The sequence below is a fragment of the Neodiprion fabricii genome, chromosome 4 (assembly GCF_021155785.1).
Source record: "Neodiprion fabricii isolate iyNeoFabr1 chromosome 4, iyNeoFabr1.1, whole genome shotgun sequence".
NCBI classification, from domain to species: domain Eukaryota; kingdom Metazoa; phylum Arthropoda; class Insecta; order Hymenoptera; family Diprionidae; genus Neodiprion; species Neodiprion fabricii.
Window position 1 is genome coordinate 23829352 of NC_060242.1, and position 8927 is coordinate 23838278.

The following is an 8927-nucleotide window of genomic DNA, read 5'->3' on the forward strand; positions in this document are numbered from 1 at the left end:
AAAAGCAGCTATTTGATAGAAATTATAGTTTATAGTTTACACAGCCCATTGCATGATATTTCATTACAAATACATATGTTTCAATGTATTTAGGAATAATTTATCAAATATACGATAAAATTGATGCACCGGATCATCGTCGACTTTAACTTTTGAAATGTCCTACCATTTCCAAACACCTCCAACCATCCTATTTACCTGTATTACCAGATTAGCTATGATATGAAAAGAGAAGAATTATTCATTTCGAAATGGGATTCTATTCGACGCGCGCTCGATGTATTCCATAACATTAGTATTCATAATTATTCCAACAACTTTTCATTTGCTCTCTCGATCTTGAATTTTCATAGGCATAGAATCGAAACGTTGTTTTAGCTGGTCGCAAGTGAAGTATCTGCGTTGGGTGGAGGAGCAGAATTGTTTTTCGAAAAGTATTCGGATGGAAAAAAATTCAGAGTAACTGTAATACATCACGGATGCGTTAATTTTGAACGAGATGAAACGGATGCTTCGTATATGAGACAGTATTTAACGCTGCGTAGTGATTTAAAGACCTAGAAAGGTGAAAGGGAGAGAAAAAACGACGCTTCTTGACATTTCGAGTTTATTTTAACACACATTTGAAAGATACGAGCGAAATTTTTCATCATCCAACTGTCGCAGAACGGCAGCGTTATTAGCCCACCCGTTCATTGAAGAATATATCTTGAGTCAACGGCTGACCATCGAAGGGCCTGGCCGCTTGAGTCTGGAATCGGTAGGAGAGATAAAGTGTGTATATCTTGTATGAAATGTGAAAGCTAAAATCATTATACATCATATCATATCATCATACATCATACATCATACATCATACATCATACATCATACATCATACATCATACATCATACATCATCATACCTAGTATTACAGTTCGAAACCAAAGTTTGAATTTTCGGATGTTCGGAAAGTGACGTCACAAATCTGAAATCAGCTAGCCGAGTTCCTCAGTCTGGTAACAACCGCGCAGTAGAGCGGACGGTTGAGAGTCGCGCTCCGCAAATTTCGAGTACCGGGTTCTCAACCTCCCGGATTCCGCGCTTCGTGTCCGCTACGTATTTCGAGTACCGGGTTCTCAACCTCCCGGATCCCGCGCTTCGGGTCCGCTACGCGGTGAAACTCGACTTCCAGGATAAGCGCTCCGTGGTTCCTGGTTCATGTTTACAGTAAATTATTTCAATTCGTTTTTCGCGCAACCCCAAATTCGGTAGCTGTCAGTCCGCTAATAAAATTTCTCGACTTCCAGGATAAGCGCTCCGTGGTTCCTGGTTCATGTTTACAGTAAATTATTTCAATTCGTTTTTCGCGCAACCCCAAATTCGGTAGCTGTCAGTCCGCTAATAAAATTTCTCGACTTCCAGGATAAGCGCTCCGTGGTTCCTGGTTCATGTTTACAGTAAATTATTTCAATTCGTTTTTCGCGCAACCCCAAATTCGGTAGCTGTCAGTCCGCTAATAAAATTTCTCGACTTCCAGGATAAGCGCTCCGTGGTTCCTGGTTCATGTTTACAATAAATTATTTCAATTCGTTTTTCGCGCAACCCCAAATTCGGTAGCTGTCAGTCCGCTAATAAAATTTCTCGACTTCCAGGATAAGCGCTCCGTGGTTCCTGGTTCATGTTGACAATAAATTATTTCAATTCGTTTTTCGCGTAACCCCAAATTCGGTAGCTGTCAGTCCGCTAATAAAATTTCTCGACTTCCAGGATAAGCGCTCCGTGGTTCCTGGTTCATGTTGACAATAAATTATTTCAATTCGTTTTTCGCGCAACCCCAAATTCGGTAGCTGTCAGTCCGCTAATAAAATTTCTCGACTTCCAGGATAAGCGCTCCGTGGTTCCTGGTTCATGTTTACAATAAATTATTTCAATTCGTTTTTCGCGCAACCCCAAATTCGGTAGCTGTCAGTCCGCTAATAAAATTTCTCGACTTCCAGGATAAGCGCTCCGTGGTTCCTGGTTCATGTTTACAATAAATTATTTCAATTCGTTTTTCGCGCAACCCCAAATTCGGTAGCTGTCAGTCCGCTAATAAAATTTCTCGACTTCCAGGATAAGCGCTCCGTGGTTCCTGATTCATGTTGACAATAAATTATTTCAATTCGTTTTTCGCGCAACCCCAAATTCGGTAGCTGTCAGTCCGCTAATAAAATTTCTCGACTTCCAGGATAAACGCTCCGTGGTTCCTGGTTCATGTTGACAATAAATTATTTCAATTCGTTTAACGCGCAACCCGTAATTCGGTAGCTGTCAGTCCGCTAATAAAATTTCTCGACTTCCAGGATAAGGTTGCTGGGTGAGTAAAACACTTTCATAATATTTGATGGCAATTGTAATTATATTTCATCTGAAATATTACAAACTTGTCACGTTTACAATAAATTATTTCAATTTATTTTTCGTGCAAGCACATATTTAGTAGCTATGGATAATCTTATACAATTTATTATATTATTATTTCATTATTTAATATTCTTATAATATTTGATGGCAATTGTAATTATATTTCATCTGAAATATTACAAACTTGTCACCTTTACAATAAATTATTTCAATTCATTTTTCGTGCAAGCACAAATTCAGTAGCTACGAATAAACTTATACAATTTGTTATATTATTAATTAATTATTTGATCAATTACTCAATTATATTAATCCTTACACAATATTTTCGATGTGTTCTTATACTGAAAATATTTATTACTATTCAAGGTATAACCTGAGGTGGTTGAAGGTGGTCGGAGGTGGACGAGGAGGAGGACGAGGAGGACGAGGATTTGTGCTGGGTGAGTAAAACACTTTTGTAATATTTGATGGCAATTGTAATTATATTTCATCTGAAATATTACAAACTTGTCACGTTTACAATAAATTATTTCAATTCATTTTTCGTGCTAGCACATATTCAGTAGCTATGAATAATCTTGTACAATTTATTATATTATTAATCAATTGATTAATTACATTAATCCTTACACAATATTTTTGATGTGTTCCTATACTAAAAATATTCATTACTATTCCAGGTATTAGCCGAGATGGCGGAGGTGGACGAGGAGGAGGACGAGCTGGACGAGGAGGAGGACCAGGTGGACGAGGAAGAGGACGAGGTGGACGAGGAGGAGGCGGGGTGGGTCGTGGGAGAGGACCTCTCCTCTCCTCAGAGGAGAGGAGGGGAAGGGGCAGGAAGGGGAAGAGGTGGGCGGGGAGGGGGGAAGGGCAGGGGGGGAAGGGAAGGGAAGGGAAGGGAAGGGGGGGGGGGGGGGGAGGAGGGAGGGAGGGAGGGAGGGAGGGAGGGAGGGGAGGGCGGGAGGGCGGAGGGCGGGAGGGCGGGGCGGGTGGGAGGGAGGGAGGGAGGGAGGGAGGGAGGGAGAAGGAAGGGGCGGGCGGGGGGGTGTTTTGCTCTATTAACTTTAACTCGCATCGACATCCGTCCTCCACTCTCTCCCTCCCTCCCTCCCGCCCGCCCTCCCTCCCTCCCTCCCTCCCTCCCTCCCCTCCCGCCCTCCCCCTCCCCCTCCCCCTCCCCCTCCCCCTCCCCCTCCCCCTCCCCCTCCCCCTCCCCCTCCCCCTCCCCCTCCCCCTCCCCCTCCCCCTCCCCCTCCCCCTCCCCCTTCCCCTCCCCCCCCCCCTCCCCCTCCCCCTCCCCCTCCCCCTCCCCCCCTCCCCCTCCCCCCCTCCCCCTCCCCCTCCCCCCCCTCCCCCCCCCCCCCCCCCCCCTTCCCTCCCCCGCCCCTCCCCCTCCCTTCCCTACCCTACCCTTCCCCCCTCCCCGCCCGCCGCTCCCCCTTCCCTGCCCCTCCCCCTCCCCTCCTCTGAGGAGAGGAGAGGTCCTTCCCCACGACCCACCCCGCCTCCTCCTCGTCCACCTCGTCCTCTTCCTCGTCCACCTGGTCCTCCTCCTCGTCCACCTCCGACCACCTTGGGTAGTACCTGGAATAGTAATGAATATCTTTAGTATAGGAACACATCAAAAATATTGTTTAAGGATTAATGTAATTAATCAATTAATTAACAATATAATAAATTGTACAAGATTATTCATAGCCACTGAATATGTGCTTGCACGAAAAATGAATTGAAATAATTTACTGTAAACATGACAAGTTTGTAATATTTCAGATGAAATATAATTACAATTGCCATCAAATATTATAAAAGTGTTTTACTCACCCAGCAACCTTATCCTGGAAGTCGAGAAATTTTATTAGCGGACTGACAGCTACCGAATTTGGGGTTGCGCGAAAAACGAATTGAAATAATTTATTGTCAACATGAACCAGGAACCACGGAGCGCTTATCCTGGAAGTCGAGAAATTTTATTAGCGGACTGACAGCTACCGAATTTGGGGTTGCGCGAAAAACGAATTGAAATAATTTATTGCAAACATGAACCAGGAACCACGGAGCGCTTATCCTGGAAGTCAAGAAATTTTATTAGCGGACTGACAGCTACCGACTTTGGGGTTGCGCGAAAAACGAATTGAAATAATTTATTGTCAACATGAACCAGGAACCACGGAGCGCTTATCCTGGAAGTCGAGAAATTTTATTAGCGGACTGACAGCTACCGACTTTGGGGTTGCGCGAAAAACGAATTGAAATAATTTATTGTCAACATGAACCAGGAACCACGGAGCGCTTATCCTGGAAGTCGAGAAATTTTATTAGCGGACTGACAGCTACCGAATTTGGGGTTGCGCGAAAAACGAATTGAAATAATTTATTGTCAACATGAACCAGGAACCACGGAGCGCTCATCCTGGAAGTCGAGAAATTTTATTAGCGGACTGACAGCTACCGAATTTGGGGTTGCGCGAAAAACGAATTGAAATAATTTACTGTAAACATGAACCAGGAACCACGGAGCGCTTATCCTGGAAGTCGAGAAATTTTATTAGCGGACTGACAGCTACCGAATTTGGGGTTGCGCGAAAAACGAATTGAAATAATTTATTGCAAACATGAACCAGGAACCACGGAGCGCTTATCCTGGAAGTCGAGAAATTTTATTAGCGGACTGACAGCTACCGACTTTGGGGTTGCGCGAAAAACGAATTGAAATAATTTATTGTCAACATGAACCAGGAACCACGGAGCGCTTATCCTGGAAGTCGAGAAATTTTATTAGCGGACTGACAGCTACCGAATTTGGGGTTGCGCGAAAAACGAATTGAAATAATTTACTGTAAACATGAACCAGGAACCACGGAGCGCTTATCCTGGAAGTCGAGAAATTTTATTAGCGGACTGACAGCCACCGAATTTGGGGTTGCGCGAAAAACGAATTGAAATAATTTATTGCAAACATGAACCAGGAACCACAGAGCGCTTATCCTGGAAGTCGAGAAATTTTATTAGCGGACTGACAGCTACCGACTTTGGGGTTGCGCGAAAAACGAATTGAAATAATTTATTGTCAACATGAACCAGGAACCACGGAGCGCTTATCCTGGAAGTCGAGAAATTTTATTAGCGGACTGACAGCTACCGAATTTGGGGTTGCGCGAAAAACGAATTGAAATAATTTATTGTCAACATGCATCAGGAACCACGGAGCGCTTATCCTGGAAGTCGAGAAATTTTATTAGCGGACTGACAGCTACCGAATTTGGGGTTGCGCGAAAAACGAATTGAAATAATTTACTGTAAACATGAACCAGGAACCACGGAGCGCTTATCCTGGAAGTCGAGAAATTTTATTAGCGGACTGACAGCCACCGAATTTGGGGTTGCGCGAAAAACGAATTGAAATAATTTATTGTCAACATGAACCAGGAACCACGGAGCGCTTATCCTGGAAGTCGAGAAATTTTATTAGCGGACTGACAGCTACCGAATTTGGGGTTGCGTGAAAAACGAATTGAAATAATTTATTGTAAACATGAACCAGGAACCACGGAGCGCTTATCCTGGAAGTCGAGAAATTTTATTAGCGGACTGACAGCTACCGAATTTGGGGTTGCGCGAAAAACGAATTGAAATAATTTACTGTAAACATGAACCAGGAACCACGGAGCGCTTATCCTGGAAGTCGAGAAATTTTATTAGCGGACTGACAGCTACCGAATTTGGGGTTGCGCGAAAAACGAATTGAAATAATTTACTGTAAACATGAACCAGGAACCACGGAGCGCTTATCCTGGAAGTCGAGAAATTTTATTAGCGGACTGACAGCTACCGAATTTGGGGTTGCGCGAAAAACGAATTGAAATAATTTACTGTAAACATGAACCAGGAACCACGGAGCGCTTATCCTGGAAGTCGAGTTTCACCGCGTAGCGGACCCGAAGCGCGGGATCCGGGAGGTTGAGAACCCGGTACTCGAAATACGTAGCGGACACGAAGCGCGGAATCCGGGAGGTTGAGAACCCGGTACTCGAAATTTGCGGAGCGCGACTCTCAACCGTCCGCTCTACTGCGCGGTTGTTACCAGACTGAGGAACTCGGCTAGCTGATTTCAGATTTGTGACGTCACTTTCCGAACATCCGAAAATTCAAACTTTGGTTTCGAACTGTAATACTAGGTATGATGATGTATGATGTATGATGTATGATGTATGATGTATGATGTATGATGTATGATGTATGATGTATGATGATATGATATGATGTATAATGATTTTAGCTTTCACATTTCATACAAGATATACACACTTTATCTCTCCTACCGATTCCAGACTCAAGCGGCCAGGCCCTTCGATGGTCAGCCGTTGACTCAAGATATATTCTTCAATGAACGGGTGGGCTAATAACGCTGCCGTTCTGCGACAGTTGGATGATGAAAAATTTCGCTCGTATCTTTCAAATGTGTGTTAAAATAAACTCGAAATGTCAAGAAGCGTCGTTTTTTCTCTCCCTTTCACCTTTCTAGGTCTTTAAATCACTACGCAGCGTTAAATACTGTCTCATATACGAAGCATCCGTTTCATCTCGTTCAAAATTAACGCATCCGTGATGTATTACAGTTACTCTGAATTTTTTTCCATCCGAATACTTTTCGAAAAACAATTCTGCTCCTCCACCCAACGCAGATACTTCACTTGCGACCAGCTAAAACAACGTTTCGATTCTATGCCTATGAAAATTCAAGATCGAGAGAGCAAATGAAAAGTTGTTGGAATAATTATGAATACTAATGTTATGGAATACATCGAGCGCGCGTCGAATAGAATCCCATTTCGAAATGAATAATTCTTCTCTTTTCATATCATAGCTAATCTGGTAATATAGGTAAATAGGATGGTTGGAGGTGTTTGGAAATGGTAGGACATTTCAAAAGTTAAAGTCGACGATGATCCGGTGCATCAATTTTATCGTATATTTGATAAATTATTCCTAAATACATTGAAACATATGTATTTGTAATGAAATATCATGCAATGGGCTGTGTAAACTATAAACTATAATTTCTATCAAATAGCTGCTTTTATGTCAACAGAGCTTTGAGACTCAGTTTAGTTGGATCTCGATTTTTGCCATCGTATGTAGGACATTGGGTTACAAGAACAAATGCGAATTACGAAGAACTCCGTATTAGAGATAAGGATATTTTAGTTCAAGTATACCTATACACAGAAATCCGTATTGGAATATACTAAAACCTCTGTGTTTATTGTAAAAATCTAGTTTTAAATATGTGTACATATGTATATACACATGCATAAGTATACATATACATATATACACATACATGTACATAAATAATTGCCAAGAAATTAGAAACACTCACAACTTGTCGCAAATAGAGTAAAACGTAAGGTTAATAATATACAAATTACACAAGCGCACCATAAAACGTGGCAAGGGTAATCCTAGTACAGTGATTGTATAAACTGAAGAAATACACATTCACATATACATGATATATATTAATAGTCTAGAAAAGAGTATTTAGAGAGCTTATCTAATTTCGATCTTGTCACAATAGATCATTAACATAATCAATATACGGTGAAAGCTGTATTAGCTACATTCACTATTAGAGATAATATTATTTCTCCATTTTTATAGTTATTTAATTTCTTGTACAACAATTTTTCAAATTTCACCGCAAAATACCCAACGAGTTCTCGTTGTGCAAATACGAGTCCAATTACTTTACAGACGGCATTACATTGATTTTTGCCTTCTCGCGTCGAGTTGTAAATACAGAGAAATCACAATGAAAGCTCATTTCTATGAGATTTATTGTAGTGTTATATTCGTAGCTGTACCTGTTATTCTATATTATATACTGTCCTAAATTTTAAACACACGGCACAACAATGGCTGAAAGCACAATGGCAAGAAGAGAGGAGCAATTTGCATCTTAATCAATCTTTTCTTCTTTATACGTAGCACAGCGATGTCACGTCGGAGGATATGTACTAGTGGATCACTAGGTGGGGCACAGAACTGAAACATCATTATGTTAAAAATCTTCAACATCTCTTACAGAACGTAGGTACGTTGCCAGACCTTATATATCAACAATGAATATTCATAGAGGCCATATTCATAAATACTTACAAAAGTAAGCTAATATTTTACCCGCAATTGCTTATTACTGATAACTTGATATGATAATATCCCCTTCCCACCCCTCCCCGTCCCTCACACGACCCACCCCGCCCTACCTACTTCTGCTCCTACTCCTACTCCTACTACGACGACTACTCCTACTCCTAATCTCACTCCAACTCCTACTATTCCTACTTCTACTCATATTCCTACTCCGAGTCCGATTCCTACCACTACTCCTACTTCTACTCCTATTTCTACATCTTCCCCTGATCCTACTCCTGATGCTGATTCTACTTCATCAATTATTGTAAAAATGTTTTACTCACCGAGCACAAATCCTCGTCTTCCTCGTCCACCTTGTTCTCCTCGTCTTCCTCGTC